The sequence below is a fragment of the Drosophila ficusphila genome, unplaced genomic scaffold (assembly GCF_018152265.1).
Source record: "Drosophila ficusphila isolate 14025-0441.05 unplaced genomic scaffold, ASM1815226v1 contig_198, whole genome shotgun sequence".
NCBI lineage: Eukaryota > Metazoa > Arthropoda > Insecta > Diptera > Drosophilidae > Drosophila > Drosophila ficusphila.
Window position 1 is genome coordinate 8,392,727 of NW_025064092.1, and position 22,283 is coordinate 8,415,009.

The 22,283-nt window shown below is 38.0% G+C and overlaps 1 long non-coding RNA gene across 3 annotated transcripts in view; it reads left to right on the top strand.

The window, feature by feature from the left end:
• Positions 1–22,283, top strand: part of LOC108095314 — a 109,753-nt gene that overhangs the window by 28,957 nt on the left and 58,513 nt on the right. For 2 of the 3 annotated variants that reach the window (XR_006245313.1, XR_006245312.1), the window contains exons 3-4: positions 2,574–2,672; positions 4,863–4,981. This is a non-coding gene — a long non-coding RNA (uncharacterized LOC108095314). The remainder of the gene's footprint in view (positions 1–2,573; positions 2,673–4,862; positions 4,982–22,283) is intronic. The other variant, XR_006245314.1, reaches the window with a different exon arrangement.

Here is a 22,283-nt window from a genome sequence, read left to right on the forward strand (position 1 = left end):
TACGTACCTATCGCCATATAATTTTGAACTTTTTATTTTTTGCGCAAATTATTGTTATTTTGATGTCTGCATTCATTCACAAAAATGCTTAAGAGCCTCGCGCAAAATGATTAAGATGAAAGATGTTGGTTGTTTTTTTTTTTTTTTGGTTTGATTTTAAGCAGCTTAAATGACTTGGGGATCGCCCCAAGCAGGCAGTTTAAATTATATTGATGAGCTACAACCCAAAAATGCTTGCTGACTGATCTAAAAGCGCGATATAAACGCAGCCATCAACATATTTGTGTATATAAAATTTATATCCCGCGAAGCGTTTAACTTGTGTGTAAATGATTTGGGCTTTTATTTCACTTTGTTTTATGACAGCACGAGAAGACTGTGAAACACGTTTTAGAAATGCTTATCAAAAAAGTGAATGACGTCAAGAATATTTAAGCTTCTAATCAAAAATTGTATCATTTGAATTAAGTTCATTATGTTTATGAGGCAAGTTTATTTCGGTTTTATTTATTTAGGTTAATTTTTCTCAGTTCAAGAAATTTTCATACAAAATTATATTAAATTTTAAGAGCAAGAAGATATCAATTCAAATTAATACTTTTTCCTATCACAGAAGAATTATAATAGTCTCTTTAAATTGGAAATTATAGCTCCTTTTAATACCCTTGCAGAGGGTATTATAATTTCAGTCAGAAGTTTGCAACGCAGTATATATATTTTTGATCAGCATCACGATCGGAAAAATCAGCCCTTGAGAGCCCATAACTTTCTTTAATAATGCCCAATTTTTGATTGGCATAGACCCTAAGAAATATATAAAAATTGTGATATTGTTTAGCATTTATGTATTCTATTCGACTTATTTGATGACTGCAAGGGTATATACGCTTCGGTGCGCCGAAGCTAGCTTCCTTTCTTGTTCAAGTCCATCTAACCGAAACATTTTGCACAGATTATTTTTATTTATTATCGTATATCTGTTGGCTGGCCTGCAGATTTTTGCAGTTCATTGGACTGAGTCAAAAACCACGTCGCCAGTGTCTGCTGACTAAGTGAATGAGTCTTCGTGTTGTTGTTATTATTATTTTTCTGGTTGTTTCTGCGGCGCATCAACAGCGAGAAGAAAGAAATGTGGCCCAACAGAGCAAAAATAAATAAATAAAAAAGAAAAGTAAAAAAAAAATACAGGAAAAAGACAAGACGAAAAATTTTATAAGATAAATTAGCGCGATTTCCAAGATGCTTGACTTGGATCACACGCAACAAGCTCAGCAACAGGTCGAAAGTCATAATGACTAATGATTTAAATGTGGCCAGAAAATGTTTAACTCACTGATTAAAAAGTAAACCACATTTGCCATATAATATATGTACTTCCAGTGTGTGCGAATCAATCTACAGCAAACATTTATTTTAATTCCACTTTGATTGCGAAATTCCGCACCAATTATAGCGTTAATCAAAATGTGAAGCATATTTTATGGCAAGCGCTATACGGTTAACTAGCCAAAGTATGCAAATCATTTGATTGCAACTTAAATCGTTTCTTAATTAAATATTTGAAATTATCTAGACGAAGGTTAGGTTGTTCTCGTTAACTTGATCGATTGTGATATGGATTGGTTTAACAGCGCTGAAAATAATAATAAGTGGAAGGTATACATTTGATTGATAGGGTGAAATTAAAGTTTTAAAAAAAAAATAAAAAACATTTTTTTTTTAATTTTTAGCTAAATATATCTCTTGTTTCATACTTTCCCCGTGTAGTTCGAAATGAAATTGGATTTTCGGTTGCTCTAATTGAACCTGAAACCTTCCCGTAGCTATTTCCGATGGCAATTTAAATACTGTTGAACTCTTTAGTATCTTGAACAGCAATTAGCATCCAAAAGATTGCTGTGCGCTGATCTCGTTAGATGATATTCAATTTTAATTTCAGTTTCGGTTCAGTTTTGGTTTCGTGCGGGACGTGAGGCACGCACAAAACGGCAACTCCAAGACAAATTGTAGGCTCAACTACATTTATTTTCCTCATTTTGTTATTTTTTTTTTTTTTTGGTTTTGTTTGTAGTTGGAGCGGCTTAGAAAATAACGAAGCAGGCGATTGTCTGTCGGCCGGCCTTTTTGGCCTTGGCCTTGACGGCGGTTATTGGCAGCCATAAACTAAAATTAAGCGAAACATTTTCAACAAAAAATGCCACACATACAAAAAAAAAAAACACATCTCTGCAAATTGCGTAAAGAGTTTTTTAATTGCCCCCCACTGAAAAGCGTAGATCTGGAAGTTAAACAAAGCCCCAATATTCAGGCGGGCAAAACTAAAAATATGTATGTATATATTAAGTGTGGGAGCCCCTTGTGCATACATGAATATAGATTTATAGACAGCCAAAATATTTTCCCCGGATGTACCTGTTGTTGCAGGAAATTCACACGTGAAATGTTTAATTAATGAACGAAAAAATGAACAAAAACCAATAATCGAAATATCGATGGCAAAATTTAGGGGAAACATTTTGGATATTGTTATTCTTATCTAACGGTAAATTGTTGTTTTTCGTTTTCTTGTTTAGTTGGATTCAAACTGTTTTTGGCCAAGATACTTTAAGCTGATTTTATTTGATGAAGATACTTACATTTACCAGGAAGAATGGCCAATACAAACGGTATCGGTAAGTTACTTAACGGTTAAATGGGCAATGTCAAGGCAATTAAAACAATTAGATTGGCAACTTACGAAATTCCACGATTGATCAGCACATAAAGTTGTAAGATAGATGTCATCAGTAATTAATGATTTGTCATCACAGACACATTTTGGCAATTTTGTGCTAATGTAAATCGGATTTGTGCAGTAAAATAGTGTGAGTTTGCTGAGTCAAAAAATTGATTGAGATCGTAATAAAAACTAATGAACATTAGGAAAATCTCCCTCCTCTTTTCCCTTTCCAATTTTGCGATCTATGCGTTCTAACTAAACCGCAAGAGAAAAATATGATTTGTGCGATTTGAAACAGAAAACTCTGCCAGATGGTCGGCGCTTTAATTAGATGGTGTAAAAATAAGCATACACTAGGTTTTCCGTATGTACCATGTGTTATATAAACTACCGCACAACATGCGAAATTCTCACGCAACAGAGCAAGACGCGAAAAAAGAGGGAACTAGTAGACATATAATAAACGAGTTGAAAGAGCGTAGAGAAGCAAAAATTCTGGCCAATAAATTTCAATGTCACTTACACTTGATTTATAAAACCCTCGGCAAATTGAATAAAGGCAGGAGAAAAAAGGGGGAATACCAGAACTGTAAATAAAGCGAAGAAAAGAAGAGTTAATCTAATTACTTCCCCATTGATTTCAAGTGCATTTGACCGTGCTAGAAACGAACTTCCATCTTGTCTTTTTTTTCTTTTCTGATAGAAAAAAGGGTAATGAATCTATATAATTGCCACCTAGTCATTGAGCGTTAAATTAAAACTACCGATAAATACGTAAGACAATGATTGAACAACAAAGTACATATTTGAAAAGTCTTCTGAATCTCTCTGCATTATGATGCTTAAATGGATTAAATTAAAGTGCTGTTCTCCTCTGTTTTTTCGTTCTGGTAACAATGCAAAGAGGTTCTAAAAAAAAGTTTAGCCTTGTAACATTTTAATGGAGCAACATTTTGTGGCCAAAAATGGACTGCAGATGTTTGCTTTGGAGCTTGAGGCCAATGAAAAGCACTTGTTGCCAACTTGTGGTTCCTCTGATTCGGATTCAGATTCAGATTCAGATTTAGATGCCTCCATGCCACAATGAGCTTTCATTGTAATAACAAAAACGAAAAACTAAAACCAACAACGAAACAATGGACAAAGATTCTCGATGTTGTTGCCTTTTTTTGCCCCTGACTTTGTGGCATGATAATCATGTTGTTGGTTGCAACAAAAAAAGCAACAACAGAGCGATTCACACGAACTTCAACACTTGAGGCAGCAACTACAATCATGGCAGGCAAAGTGTTTGCTTTGTTGCGATACTCTATCAAAAGGGGTACTTAAACTGAGTCTACACTTTTATGAATTACGGAAAATTACAATTATTAAATCACTTAAGTACTGGGTGACTTACATCAGGTCGTAGTTCTTGAAGAGCCTTAAGATTTTCTATTTCAACTGCTAGAATATTAATTATTCGGCTTAGCCACTTTAGCTGTCTGTTTCCTTTTTTGTATTTGCAATTTACACAATAGATATGTTTAGTGGTAATATTTGCTGCAAAAATCTATTTCCATTTCAATACGAAAAGAAGAATGTTGTATTTTATTTGTATGTTTTTTTTTGTGGTAATTTGTTTTGTTTTTTGTTGCTACTCTTGCTGTTGTTCACTGTTTTTTTTTCTTGTCACGCTGCTCTGCACAAACCGGGGAAAGGGAGTGGATTTGTTAGAATTCGCAATCGTAGAATTTGTGCTAAGTACACAGAATCACAATGAATTCGAGTTTGTTCTGGTCAGTTGAAGTGTAATTTGGTATTTAAATTCCTTTGTGCGTCTCTCAAAAAACCTTCCACCTTTTCCCCTTCTTGTTGTTGTTTACAAATCATTGTGATTATTTTAAGAACATTTTTGTTAAATTACTTATAAAACTATACTCATAATAACATGCATACAAATGAGCTTTGAGAATTTTCAAGTTCGTTGCCTAAGTCTTTCGATTTCCTGCCGAAAAAAGAAAGAGAAAAAACAACAAACAATGCGGTTCACTTCAGTTCATTTCATTTCGTTCGACTACAGTTAGCCAAGCCAATTTCGCCCCTTTCCCCGGTTTCTGACCAAGTACAAGTTCTAATGAAATTTGTCAATATAAATTCGCAGAATTCCAACCAACAAAGCAACCGAAAAAAAAGGAAAAAAAATTGGAAAAAAAAGAACGAAAGCCGGGATCATAAAAATAAAACGAGTCAACAAGCAAAAGGCTTTGTTGTTGTTTACGTGTGAGTATGAATCAAATTTACTTTTTTACCGTTTTAAGCGAAAGGAGACGATGGCAAATATATATATATGTATATTAGGTGGATACATATTCATATATATATATGCGTCAAAATTTGTTGGGTAAACATATTGAAAGCCAACAAAAATTAATTTTAAGGCGAGGCACGAAATGACACTGAAAAATATATAATAAATTATTTATTTAGAGAGATAGATAGGATTTAAGAATTAGCTAATCGACATTTTGTTTTCAGTGTAAGAGATGTGTTGTATGTGAATACAAATATACATTAGTGGAACATTCGGCAGCCCAGTGGAGCTTTCAGTTCAGTCATTGTCATTCTCAAAGAATTTTTTGATTTTTTCGGGATATATACAAGCATCTCATATATACGGATCTTTATGCGTATTCAAAAAAACTGGTCAGACATGTCCAATAATGTGTGGGTGTGCTGTATTTTCGAAGCTGATCTTGGTCACTCCCAGGAGTCATTTTATTATCCGTCTTATATACTATTGAATTTTTCTTCTCAAAATACTAGTTGTCTTTCTCCAGTTTAACCCCTTCAAACTAAAAAATAGTTGATAAAAATATTATTCGAGTGCAAACAAATTGCCGTCTTATCTTGCGACATTCATCAGGAAATTCTCGAGTGATTACGATGCTGGAAATTGAACTAACAAGTCTGATGTTCAACAGCACTGCCTATAAAGCAAGTGCCTTAAATTAGATATGCGCTTAATGCGATGAAAACATTAAAAATGCATCGCAGCCGAGTCGGCTATCGAGTCAGCTCCCACGACATTGGCTTTGCTGGCACCCTATATATATATGTATATATACTATAAAGTATAAATAAAGTGTGTTTGTGGGGAGAGAACACCCCACTCAGAAGGTGCCACACCGCCGTCAGCAAGCAAAGCACCACAAAAAACAATTGCTCACCCACCGACGCCACCGCAATGAACTCATGGAATAATTATCCTATGAATGAGCAGTTTGCATGATCATTGCCAAAGCTTCCGCTTTTGTTTTTCTTCATTTTTTTTTTATTTTTTTTTTTATTTTGTTATTTTTCTTTTGTTGTTGCTGACTCGCTGTTGTTGCTATAGTTCTTTGCAATTACCGCATGAAAATGTTGCATTTAAGAGGCATTTTCGAGGCATTTTCCTGTGTCATAGACACGAGAGTTACTCACAGAATATTCCAGCTAATTCAGCGACTTTCCCATCAGTCTATACAAACATATATTTATATTTGTGCATGTGGCAAACATATATAGTATATACGTAGCGACTGCTACTATATTGTGAAGACAATTTGCCTTTTATGAATTCCGCTCATGGTAAAAGAAGTTCGACTAAGTGATGCGCATATAAATGTCGAGCACTCGACTCTGATCCACTCCGAAAGTCTGGTGTTCTGGTGGTGTTCAGGTAACGAGTGGTACATTCCTCGTTCTGCAATAAAACTATGCAAAATTATGTGTAGCATTCGCTGCTAGAACTCTCCCATGATGTTAGGTACCCAAAACTTGCGCAAATTTTCAAGCCAATGCGCCCAGTCGTCCACAAAATGATGGAAAATCCTCAGGAATTCGGTACGGCCGTCTAAAAATATTTATACAGGCATGTATATAGCCAATTATTATGCCCAGATGCAACATGCTTGCTGTTCAATATGTTGCATAGAAAACAGCTGGATGAAGTCAACGAAAAGTGAACCCTAAGCTAATCATAAATGCCAAGCATAATCAAGCATATTTTCTTAATATTTTTTCCTGCAGAGTTTCGAATTCTATTGTAATTTATGATAAGATATAAGAAGATTCTTAAATTTCCATTAGTATTACAACTGGAAATCACTTCAGGCTTAATTCCTTTTAAATTTTAATTGGCATCCTATGGTTTTTTTTTGCGTGATTTTAATTTGTGGCCCACTTGGCGGGGTTTTCGGTTTCCAAATGAGTCAGTGGCTGCATCTTGCCACCCCACCCACTCTCCATTTCTTAATCTCCAACTTCCCTTGCAAAAAAAAAGAGGAATCGGGCTGAATGTGCTTCTTCGTCCGAGTTTTGGGACCGTTGTCAGACTCGCCTCGCAATATGCATAAATTTTCGTTAAAAGAATTGCTTCGATGCGCGAATCGCGTGAACAAAGAAAAACGTTTGTCATATGATTAATGAGAAACACCCCCTCTTTTTGTTTCATTAAGCCTTTAAAATACTGCCCCCAATATTGATCACAGATGCATAAAAGGAATATTTATTAAAAGTAAAACTTAAGAGACATTCTCTTGCAATATGTTAACTACTAAAATAAATAATCAAATTTATTTTAATCCCACCGCTCAAAATCCTTGAGTGTCAATGGATAAGTGTGACAAGGATTAAAAGTATTTCGCTCAAAAATTAACCGCAAAGGGGCGGCTCCTGAGTGGGCGTGTCCACCTTGTCTGCCCAATTGAGCGTTATTAATTTGCGGTTGCTATTTGGCAGAAAACTGAAATCCGAAAGAGGAAAAAAATCAATACATTTAAATTATTTAAAGTGCAAACAATTTGAAGAACAGTTGGACGATATGGGGGAAAATTGAAGCAGTTCTTATTGAATTCAAGAATAATCATACTGAAACAAAATTGGAAGATACTTTATAGGTCTTACTTCAAAATTTTTGGGAAGATAAAGAATTTGTTTTTCAAAACCTAATTAGCTGAAGTATTTAGAGATATTTTTCTTATTATAGAAACAGTTATGATTACCCATAAGTGTGTTTTATTTCTTTCTGTGCACTCTTATTATTTTTGGAGTGGCTTTTGTCCGCATGGGCGTTGTCACAATTTGTCGAAGTCGGTTCAACGAATTTCTTGGCCGGGCGCTTCAGCCTGACCTTGAAATGATTTTCTCCTTCTCACTCACACCCCTTCTCCCCATCTCGTTCACTTGCCATCACCGTTTGCAGCTGTTGCTGACTTTCATTTGTCAGACCGTTTTCAATTTGTATTTGCCGCAATTTACTTTATTTGGCTTACGTGTGGTTTGTTAACAACAAAAACAACAGCAAATGCCAAAAACCGAATGCGCTGCAGTTTGGCATCGTCTTCGTCATCGTCGAATCAACGTCATCTTCCACCGGATCCCCATCCTCATCCTCATGTCGATCCCCAATCCCGAACCCAACTTATCATTCTCAAGCTGCTTTGCAATGAGGGATCGTGTCGTTCTGGGTTTTTCAAAGCATTCAATACCCTCTCTTAAAAGTAAGTAAAAAAATAATATTTTTTTTTTATTTCTATAATATTTTCTAAGTTTTTTGTTTTGTAAACTTAAGAAAGCAGTTTTTACATGCCACCATAATATTTTAACACTAATATTGTTAAGTAGTATTGCTTGAGTTTTATAGTCCAATAACAACCCCTTTGAAAATACCTCATTTACTTGCAACACACAAAGTGCCCAAAAAATAGCCATAAAAAAAGGAAAGAAAAATGGCTAAAAAAGCTCTGGGTTTTAATTTGAGAGCCGCGCACACACAAAAATTGTAACAATCAGCGGCGCACGAAAATAAATCCAGAATAAAATAATGCACAAAAAAAAGCAGAGCGAAATGCAGGAATAATGCCGAAAGAGGAGGAAAATGTGCGGACAACAATTTGTGGCAAGCGCACAGCTGCCTGCCTCCAGTGGCTCTCATGTTGCACCTTGCAACTGTAGCAACCACTGCGGTGGTGCAGACGAACAACGCCCCACAAACAATCACTTACAAGCTGCTAAATTGCATAATCACCCAAAAAGGAATCAACGGCCGCAAGGAGTTAAAATCGTTGACCACTGCGAGAAAAGTAAGGACACTTTAAATAAACCCAATACAGATATATTATTTTAACATATTTTTAAACTTTTTTTTTTGAGAACTAATAGTTATTGCTATTTATGATTTGAAAAAAGGATTATATGGAGTTCTGCAGGTGTTTCAAGGCTCCAAAATTACAATTTTATATATTCCATAAAGTATTGTGGTGAGGAAATCGCATTAAATTTCTTTAGGATAGTATCCATTTTTTGATGAGTGCAAAAGAGGAGTCCCCAGTTTCTTGGGTTGGCTGCATTTGCCGGAATAATTGTTGCCATTATTTGCTCAAGGAATGACACACACAAACGCAAAAACACGCCAAGATGCAGATGCAGGAGCAGCTGCTCCGATTACCCACAGATAAGATATCATAAAGCACCGCCCCCCTCGCGATGTCCCCTCCTTTTGGCCAGAATTTGCACTGATTATCTCAGCGGCGCACTTGAGCGCAATTTGCAAAGCAAACAAAGGCCAAAAGGAGTCAGAATATCTTGGCTGGATTTTTGTTCCTCCTTTTATTATTTCTCTGCTTGCTGCATGCTGCATGCTGCCACAAATGAAATGCAATCAAAATGCCGCCGCATCCACTCCCCTCTCCTCCCCCAGCCACTCCCCCTTCATCGCTCCGTCGCCGTCTCTTTCTCTTAATCTTTCTCCGTCTCTTTCGGACGCCGATCAGTGCTTTTGTTTTGCGGCTGGTCTTTAATTTATTTACACTGGCCAAAATGCCACACCCCATTAACATTAGCTGCGGACGTAAGTGCATCTGTGCACCCTGGAAGTTTATCGCTCGGTTGGAGGGGATATTGGTTCTCTTGATTATGAAATATAAATATTGCATTTTATTTAATATGTAAACATTGAAGTCATGCTTCCAAGCATTGAAAACCATATTAATACATCTACATTAGAACTTGGTTATTAGTAATACATTCCCATCAAAAGGGTAAGAAGTCTGTCGAGTTGCAGCCATCAGCATGCAGCTGTTGTAGGACTCCATTAGGGCAAAGCCTTTTATTAAATTTATGTTTGATCAACTTGCGGCGTAAAATTATTTTGCGAGATTTTTTCGTTGGTTAAATTCTCAATTTTTTGTTGTTTGTCTTTAGCCCATTCGTTTTGTGTTTGTTATTTTCTGGCCAAATGGCATGAAAGCGAAAATTTGATTGCAGACTCCGAAACAGATTGCAGGCACTAAAAGGCTCTCAGCCTGAGGATGAGATTGAGGCTTTAACGGGGGGAATTGGGGACTGGATGACTTCGGATGAAGCTCATGGTCTTCTGGCCATCGAGTGTCGTCTACTCTAACGGTGCCGCTCAGCCAAAGCCAAACTATAAAATCATTTAAAATGCATAAAAACTAATTTCGCTGATTAATTGCCATCTTGTCTGCTGATGCTGCTGCTGTCGCTCTCGGCATTTGATGGATCTGGTGTGTATGATCGCCGATCGAGGAGGCCTTTAGAGTCATTGGTTTTATTTTCTCCCATTTAATATCCTCTGTCTAGAGTGGTTGGCTATAAATCGCCAGAGTATAATGGCTCTTAGTCGGTGTATGCTCAATATTTTATGAGCTTTGTTACAAAGTTGCCCGGCCTAGAATTGGGTAATGCTTAAATGTTATGAGTTTTCGATGCTCTGCTGATTATAATTTTTAAATAGTATATATTAAAAACAGCTAAAGGGTTGGAAAATAATGATGTCGATAGTATAACGGTTATTAAAAATATTAGTTTAGATGGTTGTCCATTCTTTAATTTGTATAATGTCTTAATAGAGTATCTCTAGTACTTTAATATAACTGTTTCAGTTTTTAAGCTATCAGGTTGCGGTATCATGGGCTTCTCCAGATCTGGTTGCCTCATATGTAATGCAAATCGAGTTGATTGAAAATTAATCTAAACACGTATGGGACACTCCACTTTGTTGTCGCTACTGGCGCAAACGTTTGATTTTCCATTAAAAAATAAATATCAAATGTGACGCAGGGGCAATATCGATGTTAAATTTTTCAGTAGTCAGCTTGGCGAGACGAAAACGCTTTTTTATTTCATTCGATGAACTTAGTATGTTGATAACACCTCTCGTAAATGCCTTCGATTTGTCAATAAATAAAAAAAGCTTTAAAACTTAAGAGTTTGAAACGGTTATTTTTTGGGACAAGCGAAACGCTGTAAGATTTCAAAAAAAAAAAAAAGGATTTAATTAATATTTTTTTACACAGTGGCGATATGGTTGTTGGAATCCTAAAGATGGTCACAAATTATTGTATTTCTAAGGGGCCATAGAAAATAAATTTCGTTTGTTGCTAGTAACTTGCAAAAATGTAGCTAACAAAGATTTTTTGTAAAATTTTCCAAAGTGTTGGTAAACTTTTATTATCTTGATTTGCATTAGCATAATACTATTTATCCCCCCGCTCTTCCCTTTCAACTTTTTGTGTAATTAAAGTATCATTCACACCGTGTGCTCGCACAATCTAACGGTGTTTTGCTAAAATAGTAATAATGAAAAAAAAAAAACGAAAAACAAACCAACCAAAAAGGAAAAACAAAACCCAGAACAACAATACCAAAAAAAGTTGTCGTTCGTTGCTTCCGCTGAGTTCGTCAAACTGGAAGAAGAAGCAACGGCTCCCCTTCAATGAGTCAACATTAGCCGAAAAAAGCTGGAAAAATACGACAAAACAAAAAACAACTGCCCTTTCCTTCTACTAGAGTTACAGAGTTTTTCGATTTTTATGGTGACAATGACATACAAGAATGACATATAGAACGCTGATAAAGGAATATTAAATTCCGAATTCACGATTGCAGCTTCATTTGGAATACAATCGTTAATAATATTTGTTAAATTTTAAACATGCACTTAAACTCTAACTTTTTTAAATAGTTATATAGTCTATATGTCTGTTTCTGATTTCGTTCCTTCTTTGTTTGTACAATATATCTTTGCATTTTCTTTGGGATTTCTTTTTCATTTGATGACCACTCAACGCTGCTCCTTCGCTCCGTCGACCTGCCTGTCCACGGTTGACAATTCTCTTAGTCTTTGACCTTTTGTGAGTTATAATTTTCTGTCCCTCCATATACAGCCTACTCTTTCCCTCTCGCATGCTGAATGCCTGGGACAATTAACATGAACTTTTAGCTTTGCTTAATTACTCGACGTTGACGTTGTCGTTGTTCTAAAAGTGACGCAAAAAAAAAAGAGAGAAGTAATATATAAAAACCAAAGAGCCGAAAAAAAATGCCAACAGAAACCGGAGGTTAATTACGTTTTGAAGAGTATAGCAATAACAAATTGAAATGTTGCCTTGCTTTTCTTTTTTTTTTGTTAATGGCATAGACATAGGGTAGCGAAAAACAACAACAACAACAACAACAACAAAGCAAGAACTAAGAAATCAGTGTGACAATTATGTAAATGGACGCACTTGGAGCTGTGTGAACTTCTTTGGGGTTTTTTTTTTGTTTTTGCTTTTAAGAGCTTTGGCTAAGTGAATTTTCTGTTGTTGTAGTTGCTGAAGGTCACACGAAAAACACGTCAATGAAGAAGTTACCGTTAAGTGTTTCGGGTCGAATGCTTCAAGTTTGTGTCGTAAGTCATTTGTTTTCCAGCAGGGCAATTAGCAAAATTTTACTGAGAAAAAATGTTATCTAATCGGGTTCATTTTATACAGATAAAGTATTTATTATTAAAATTCTAGAACAAATTTAACAAAGCTTTAAAGCAACAGTTTAGACACTTCCCTCTGCCTTCCCAATAACACATTTAGATGACCCTCACCCAAATAGCTGGCCACTCAGCCCTGGGGCACGCAAACTATAATTAAAAAGGTATATTATATAAAGTAAAAACCGAATGAAATTAAACCCAAGTTAGGAAGCAGCTGAGAGCAAGCCTACATAATTTATATTTACTATGTGCGGCATGAGAATCACGAGAATTTCGCATAAAATTATCCAGATGCGGAGGATGGATGAGGAAGAGAAGGAAACTGAGTGATCCGACGACTTCAATATAAAGTTAATGCGCTCATAGGAACGTCACACAAAAAGTATAAATACAAAAACGCGACTTTGTGGGAATAACAGCAAAAGTCGTGAGCTACAAGAAGTTGAAGGGCGGAAGAACGACGGAAGCAGGCGACAAAAAATGAATAAATATAGATGCACTGAAGAAATAAGAGGCATCAAGAAAATACCTAATTTTTTAAATAAAAATTTAAATAAACTTCTTGTGCGAACCCCTATAAGTTTAATGTACGAAAAGACTATAGGTCTAAAAAAATTATTTTTAAATACTTCAATTTGAACAGTACTTTTTTTAGCTGTGCATTTGGTAAGCTCTAAACACAACAGACAGCCGCGTAATAAAGAAGAACAAACAAGCGGGCTCAGGAATTATGAACTCCACCGACCTGGGCGGCCAATTCAGAAGCAATAAAAAACTATCAATCGAACTTCCGAACTTTCGACAAGTTTTGGTCTTTTTGTCAAAATTTTTTATTGACCGAAAGCCACAAATTATGTGCATGCCAAGGAGGCTTAAAGCCGCATCTTGATCGTGGCAACAAATCAGCAACTAAACGATCGATGGATAAGAAAAAGATCGCTTCGGGAAACCCACACATCTGAACCCGAAATATCTCATCGTATGCGTAGGACAAGTTCAATCGCAATGAAAATGCCTTTTTGTCATCGTTTTGTTGTCTTGGCTTGAATGAAGGATTTTCGGAACCAAAACCGAGAACATTATTGGTCTTAAACAGATCAGCATAATTTGTTTTCGATCTGTTGTTTGTGTGTTTACGTGGGGGCCAACTTCCTGTGGGCAGTAAAAAAGTTAAACTGTTGAATGAGTTCTCCAAGAGTTGGATTCCCTAGAGAATCTACCAGACTTGAAAAGACTTTCTAGCTTAAACGACTGAGTTTTAGGATCCCCTAAATCATGTTTATATGTGTTTTTCTTTTTATGAGAACGATGTAGGTTTGCAGGTCTAGTTTGAAGTAAGACGAATTTCGATTATTGTTTTTATGAATTACCGAAAATGGCCAAGTTGAACAAATCAGGCTAAGATGTGTGGCCAATTCGGCAAATGAAATCACCACCAGCTAAAGGCCATAAAGCGATTCAAGAGGAAAACAGTCCACATAATTCCATTTTATGGATCAAGAAAACCAGACGTGCGAGGAGATCGTGTCTGGGGATTTGAGCGAAGGATGTTTAGCATTGGTAAATGTGCGTTTATAAATTTAAAAACCTATAATAAAGTCATTTGCTGTGGTCGGCCACTTGGCCAGCAGCATTGCATCGCATTGCGGTCGGTCGGTCGGTCGGAGGAAGAGCTGGCAAGAAAGGGGAGTGAGGCAGAGTCTTTTGGCCAAGATCGTTACGCATGCGTCGAGAGAGTGAGATGGCAGCAAAGGCACCAGCCAACAGAACGGAACAGACGGCTAAGTGAGCAAAACAGACACGAACACCAAAACAGCAACAGCAAACAACAACAACATCAACAGACAACAACATCAACAGCAACAGCAACAGAAAACAGTCGACAGGCGACAAGTGCCTGGCAACAACAAATGGCCAAGGAAAATAGTTCCTGAAGAAAAGTCCATTCGCAGGCCAAGAAAAAAGTGGAAAAAAGCCTGGTTTTCTTCAGAAAATATTATCAAGAATTGTAATGTTAGAAAACGTACAACATTCTCTTCAGGCTTTAAGTTTGGAAGATATATATAGTTAAAAATAAATTTAAATTATTATTTGTTATAGACAATCAACCTTCAACTGTATAATTTTACTTGCATAAAATATTTTGTCAACTGGAGGTATCTCCATCTTCGGCTAGCCCCAAGCTCCACTCCCCGAAATCGACGGCTGCACTCCCTGCAGATATAGACAACGACTGCAACAACATGTCGCACTGATTATTGTGTTCAATTTTAATTTGTGCAACATTTTGTGTCGCTTGCAGCACGACGCTATTTTGCCATTGCGGTGTGGCTCTTGTTGCACTCGTTTCATTTGATGGCCCCAAATGTTTTGTGCCCGCAGCTGACGACGATTGCTGGAGGAAATCGGTTCGGTTCGGATCGGATCGGTGGGGCATAGATCGAAGCTATATAGCTGGACCGACCGATGCAATCTGGGATGCTCATTGCTCCTCCAGCCAGTTATCAACTTTCTTTTAACCGTTCGAACAATGTCAAGAACTTTGCCACTTGTTTTTGTTCGCCTTTTGTTCGCCGGCTCTATTCGATTGTCGCGATTCGCGATTCGCAATTGATTGTTTCAAGTTTTTAATCCCATGCGACACCCACCGATAAACCGAGTAATTGAACCGATCAAAACGAATCGAAATGCAAATGACAAAAGACCCGTGTACTTCGACATTGTTTCGCGGTGTTTCTTTTTTCTTTTTTTTTTTCATTTTATTTTATTACATTCGATCTGGCTTTGTTGCCCGGCTGCCGTTGATATATTTTCTCACAATTAAGCGGACAAACGAGCGCGCAGGCGAACCAACCATCAGCAATCAGCATCAGCGGACAGTGGGGCAAATCAACAAAATACAGTGGGCGTCGTAGACTAAGGCCAAAGGCAATCAATTTATATCGATAAGAAAATAAGGAAGGATTCTTAAAAAATCAAACTAATTCTTAAGGAAAAAGAAAAGGATATTTACTGAAAACCCATAGCTAGTTCATCGTTTTATTTGTTTCTAGAACATAAAAACTTAAAAGGTAATTACCCTTTACTTAGAGGGTATACAAAATCGAGAAAAGTAAGGCGAAATATGTTTGTATACACGGGCGTATCAAACACATTTCGCATATGGCGCCTTAGATCGACCATTGTGGCAGCTTTTTATTGTTTTTATTGTTGTTGGCGGTGTGCAGCTGCTGCCCAAGAAACTTGGAGAGCCACCAAAATGGCAATCGGCAGTCAAGTCAAGTAAAGTCAAGCCCCAAGTCAAGTTGGTGGAGCCAACTGGCGATGAGGGGGGCAAAACGAGAAGAAAGACCAAAGTGATTTTTAATTGTCAGCCTCAAGTGCTGTACGAATGTGTGAACTTAATAAATCTTTGGGTGTACGAGTCTCTCGATTTGATTTCTCTGGCTACACACAAAAAAACCCTGTATTTTTGAACTGGTGTTGTGGATTTAAATGTACGGTTTATTCTTAAATTGAAAAATATCTGCATTTGTTTTTTGTGTAGCAATTGACAATTGCTGGAGTTATTTTCCTAATGCCTTAATTGAAACGCGACAACAAAACCGAGTAATGATTATGCATATCAATTATACTCTCCACGAAGTGTGGGCGTTTCTTGGATGATGGATGGATGGTGGAAGGTGGATCTGTGGATCTGGGGATCGCCCTTGGCTATCAATTGGTTTAACAGGTGCTCGAGCTCCACTCAACTCCCGCTGAGATCTCAATTGAACTCAACTCGCGGCTTGATTGAAACGGTTACTTCTCATCCGGATTGGATTGCAAGTGGTTTTTAGTTTTCGGGTTCGGACAACAGTTGATTGACGGACTGGCAATTAGCCATGGAATTGCTTTGTGATGGCTTCATATAACACGGCCAAAGCGGAAGATTAAAACTTATTGCAATGTTAAATTTGCTGATAAAGTTTTTTTTTTTAGCTATATAAATTATTCTATAACTTCTTGGCTCGAAAATCTTTTACAGAATGTCTCTAAATGCTGCTTCGAGTTGCTCGATACCTGTTAGAAGTTTGCTCGCGATTTATTTGATCGCTGTCTACAGTAATTCCGATCCGCATTCTCGCGACAAAGTTGCCGCTTAAAATGCACGAAACTTAGCGAATTGTAATTTGTGCAGCGAACAGTTGGCCGTTAGCATCAGTTGGCCAATTGGAGCATATAAACAATGGTTAATTGTGGCAGACGCGGACATAAGTTGCTGAATTATTGGGCAGTGGCCGCGCTTATCGATCGCCGCCTCTGCCCGTCAGACGATATCAGCCAATATGTTTGGGAATTTACTGCGTGCAAATGGAGTTTTTCTACCTCTTTTTTTCGGCTTCTTTTTTTTTCACCAATGCAATATTTTGTTGGCGGCGGTTCGTTCTGCTTCTTGATTTCTTCAACTTTGTGCGTCTGGCTAATAGAATCATTTGGTAAAGTTGCCAGCCCGGTTGTGCAGCATTTTGACTAATTAACTGCAAAGTTTTATTGCAGCCAGCGCAGAGAAGATAGAAATTGCTGCAGATGGAAGTTGCATTCTACAGAGGGAAAAATGCTACATTTTCAACTGCTAATAACTTGTTAATTTTGAAATATTTCGAGGAGTTTAAACAAAATTAGCTGAAAGTGTAATACAACTAAATGCAACAGGTTCTTAACTGCCACTTTTGCTGCTCGCAACAACATATGGAAATTTAATTGGATGAAATTCTTGTAAAGTGGTTGCATATTTTTCCGCGTGTTTTTGCTTCTGGCCCGGCCAGCATTTCCTGTCCATAATATGTGTGAAGGCTCCTCTATGGGTTTCCCTCGCTTTTCGCGCGCCCCCCGGAAAAGCTTTCTGAACGGGGCGACGACAATCATAATCGGCATTGACAAACGCACATTGCGTATACTTATCGAGTGTAGCGCGCATATGCATTTCTACGAGTATTTTCAACTGGTATTACTACATGCTGCTCTTCGGACGAAGGTGGACCGGGGAGATGGCTTTCAAAACATTCCCAAAGGTGTCAAGATTATGTGCATAAATAACGAGATTTCCCGACAGCACCACTGAGAGTGGGCTAATTAATTGATTTGGCCAAAGGTTAATGCCGAACAAATACGACTAGGAAATGGCAGAAGGAGAATTCTCCTTGATAATTACAGATTTACATAAATTAAAAAACTTCAAATGTAGGTAAAGTACACATTCGGTTTTCTTGTTTGCTCATTATTTTTCCCCCCCTATAATTTATTCTCCCGAATCAAAGTCAAAAGTCGTTGCGGCTCCTGTTCCTCCTCTTACCAGTTTTGAGATCCACTTCGGGTGCCACTTTTAATTTACATCTTCGTGTGTCCGTAATGGAAAATGGCAATTTTTCAGCTACTTCAAGGAGTCGCGAATGCGAATGCGAATGCGCTGAAACGAAATGTTTATCAATTAGCGTGCAAAAATGGTAAATATTTGGATCGATTAGTGGAGCTCCCGTTTGCTCAGACCAGACGTTCCGATCGTTACAAAGTGGCATTAAAAACTAGTTTCTCGCATCTGGGCTAGAATAAATAGAATTAAAAAAAATTAATTAGTTTTTGGTTGGCCTAAGCTTAAGTTTTTAATAGTGCCGATTTTTTTTTTTTATACAATATCATTGTATTCTAAAGAGATTTCTTGTTTCAAGTCGTCTTTTTCTGTTGGCAATTTTGTAGTGCTAATTTTAACACAACATTTTCAGCACGAACAATAATAAAAAGCTTAACCACATATGCAATAGTCAACGGCACATTATCAGACAAGGGAAAATCGGAAAATAGGGGAAAGCACTTGGAGGAAATTGTGAAAGATTGAGGGGAAACACAGCGGCAAGCTCAGCGATAAAGCCAAAGTGTTTACGAGCTGTTTAGTGTTTGATGATCGTCGGTACGCGGAGCCAGCGTAAGAATGAAAACTCCGGCAAAACGCTGCGTCCTGCTCGCCCGCCTTTGCTCATTTTCTTCCTTGGTTTTTCTCGATCTGGAAAAACTTGTAACCTTGCAGCCTTGTCATTGTCATCATGCAGACAGCCAAAGAGCTGGGAGCTGGGAGCTGGAAAGCTGGGAGCTGCAGCCTGCTGCCTCTGCCAATGCCAAGATCCTAAGCCAGAGGTTGGCAGGCGGATCGTGCAAATCTTGTTAGCATTTTTCAGCCATTTCCTATTTTCATACAAGCCTTCCCGAAGAGTGGGGGCAAAATGTATATGCTTAGAGGAACAGCAACAAGAACAACAACAGACGAGAATTCTGGATTTTAAATAATTAGGCTCGGTGAATACCCGCTTTTTGGTTAGGAAATTGAGAAAGAAATTTATTATTGGAACATACATTATATTTTCACAGTAATATTTTTTATCAAATTATAAAATTAGTTTTTGAAGCGACAACTCTTAAATTTATTTTAAATTTCAGTATATATATTTAAAGGAATTATATATACCCCAATCTCAGCAATTGCGAGGTACAAAAAAATATGTTTGAAAGAAAAACAAAAAATTATGTTCGATATCAATTTCGCGTGGACACATGCCAAGAGACACGCAACGCCACCAAACACGCGCACTACATTTTTCTGGACCCCCCTTTCCCTCCTCTTTTTTAACCGATCGGCGGAGGTAATTGAAAATACCCATAGAGACAGACCGAAAACCCGGTGCGGTTTGCCTCTACTGCCCTCCATTGGAGAACGGAGATGCGATGCAGGATAGAGGATTGGGAATGGGAATGGGGATGGGTAGGAAGTAATTACGTCTGGCAGCGGATGGAATAGTTTACTTAGCAGACTGAAATAAAGAATATCTAATTTTTAGTAACATAATATTCAACAATTGGTTAAAGTACTTACTGCTAACCATTTTTTCTGTGTGCATTAAATGGGCGATTTAAGATCTCCAAAGTCGAGCAGGCAGCAGGAATTAAAATTAGCCCCCCGACCGTGGGTAAATACATGCAAGATTTGTGCGTGTTATAGGCTGCAAGAACAGTTCTTCTCGCCCCCTCCTTAAAGAACAACCAGAACCCGAATAATAAAAAAAAAAAGGCTAAGCTCGTGTTTTTGTTTTGCTGCCCGAGGGTGTGGGCGTGGATCGACAGCCTCTGCGGATTTTGTTGGCTTATATCTAGCTGGCCAGCAGTTGTTGCCTTCTTGTAAATGACCGTTTAATGGAATTGTCATAAAATTCGATTACTGAAACCATTGCGTAGTCTGTGGAGTAGCGAAATGATTTGCTCTGTGGGCCGTTCGTTCGGTTGCTCCGGTCTGCGGTTTGATGGCTTCGGATCACCTGGAGCGGGAAAAAAGAGAATTTCCCATTATCAGATCAATCGTATTGCATTTTTTATGTTTAGGGGCTCACTGGAGTTGTTTGTTTTGAATATTAGTATATTTTATTGTATTTCTGCTACTTTTTTAATACTTGGATTTGTTAAAATTGATTTTTGATTGTGTTGGTGGTATTTAATAAACATAAAAATAATAATCCTTCACCGTTCTTAGATAAAACTTATAGTCATTTTAAACATTTCTCCCACTTTTATGAAGCATAATTAAGGCGCACCTCCTTCTTTTTTTTTTTTAAGTATAATCACGCTCGGACATTTATGACCAACCGATTTAACATAATTCCTACATGGCGAAAAGTCTGCGAATGTGGACCACCAGTGCCACGCCCCCTTTTAAAGGAGGCAGACAACAAAGGAATAATCAAGAGCGTTCTAATTTCCAAAACACATGGCTCGGGGAGCACCGACCAAAAAAACATATGGGGCGTTGTAAGCAGCTTACAAGCAGCTCGCTCGCTCGCCTAATAAAGTGCTCAAAAACTAAGCGATGCGATGCGATGGGATGGGATGGGATGAGTACGAATTCGTTGATGTCCAGGTTGAGCGTGCGTGTAGCACATGCATAAAACATCAACCCGTCGTAATGCCATGGATCCCGAGTTCCAGACACCAAACTCCCGGCTGCAGAACTCTAGAATCTACAAGCCAGAATCGAGAATAGAGAATCGAGAATCAGTTGGCCGATGATGAGAGTGCGGCAAGCCGGGCATTTTTGCTTTTATCTCGGGCTCTGATATCTGTGGCTAATGCATAAAATCTTATAATTTGCGCACGTGTTAATCAGACATTATGATGCACACACAACACATGGCGCATAGCGCAGCTGCAACACTGAAAAGCTTTAAACTGCTGCTGGTCACACTGCAAAAAGAAAATGAGGAAAGCGTTTATTTATTTAATACTCTGTGGTATATATAATACAATAGTTTTATTACTAAGTTTTCCTATTTCAAAATAGTGTGTGTGTTTTCCCCAAAGTTTTTCATCTCACTGATAAAACCTAAAATATTTTCTCAGTGCACATGCAGCATAGAAGCGAATTCGCGGGGCAAGGCGTTTGCCGGCCATGACCAAGTCGGCAAAGTAACAATTTTAGGCTAATGATGTGCTCATATTTAAGTTAGTTGAAACGCTTTTAGTGCGAGGCATAACTCAAATTGAGCCGGGGACTTTGGGAGTCTCTGCTGGTGCCAGCCAGGTGCCACTCTGCAATGACAGAGAAATGGAAAATCGGAGAGGAGAAAAAAAAAACAGAAAACAGAAAACAGAGGAAACAAAAAGGAGAAGTAGAATCATTGGAGACACTGAGACTGCGAGAATCGGGACCGCATGCTGTTGCATTTAATGATTGCACGCCTTGACTTTGGCAATAAAACAAATTTGTGGCCATAATTTTCGAAATTCAAATAACAAATGCCGAGGCAGCCGCTGCCGCTGCCGGACTTGGGTTTGCTTTTGGCTTTTGGCCAGGATGGCGATGGCCAAGACTCTCTGCTCCGCCAGCTCCACCAACCAACCAACCAACTTGTTTGCATTGAAAATTTATTGTTACGCAGCCACGAGCGGAACTTCTGGGGAATAAACCGGAGGAAATGGGGGGAATCCGGGGGAATCGCAGCTTCGAATGCTTGTCCAACGATTTATGGCATTGCTGCAATTGTTGCCAACTGTAAATGCTGCGGCAAACAAGTCAATTGAATTTATTTCGTTTATAAATTGCCAACAGCAGCTGGCCGCGGGGCGGGGCCAATCTCAAGTGTCAATTGCCCGGCGGGCAGAGGCAGGAGCTCTTCCAATCCCAATCCCAAACCCAATCCGAATTCGAGTCCCCATCGAAATCCCAATGCCATCCAGGCAGGAGAGAGACTACCGATTGGAGACAAATCACTGCCCGATTTGACAACGCTGCAGCGTTCACCAGCGATAAACAGGGATTCTCTAGAGATGAGATCCTCCTGCACTGCACCACCTTGCATTATGCAAGAATAATCGCATCTGGCAAATCCATAAAGAGTGCAACGTTTTTATGGGGACCCCGCGATAGCACATGAGCAGTTTGGCACGCGACTACACAGCATTCCATATAAAGCTAAAGTTGTTGAAGCAGTGTCAATAGTTGTAAACATTATTGCAACTAGATGAAGAATACCAGCTTTATCAATTTCTAAAACTAACTATTAAATGTGTTATAACATTTGAAAAAACAAATGTTTTAACTTACCTTTTATATTATTTAATCTGGAGAATTTTTGAAAAGGAACTAGAACTATACACCTGCGTTATTTCAGCTCACGCACTCGATTAAATCATCTGGCAGTCTCTGCAAAAAATTGGATAATTGCTCTATCACGATCTGGCTAAGTTTCGTGT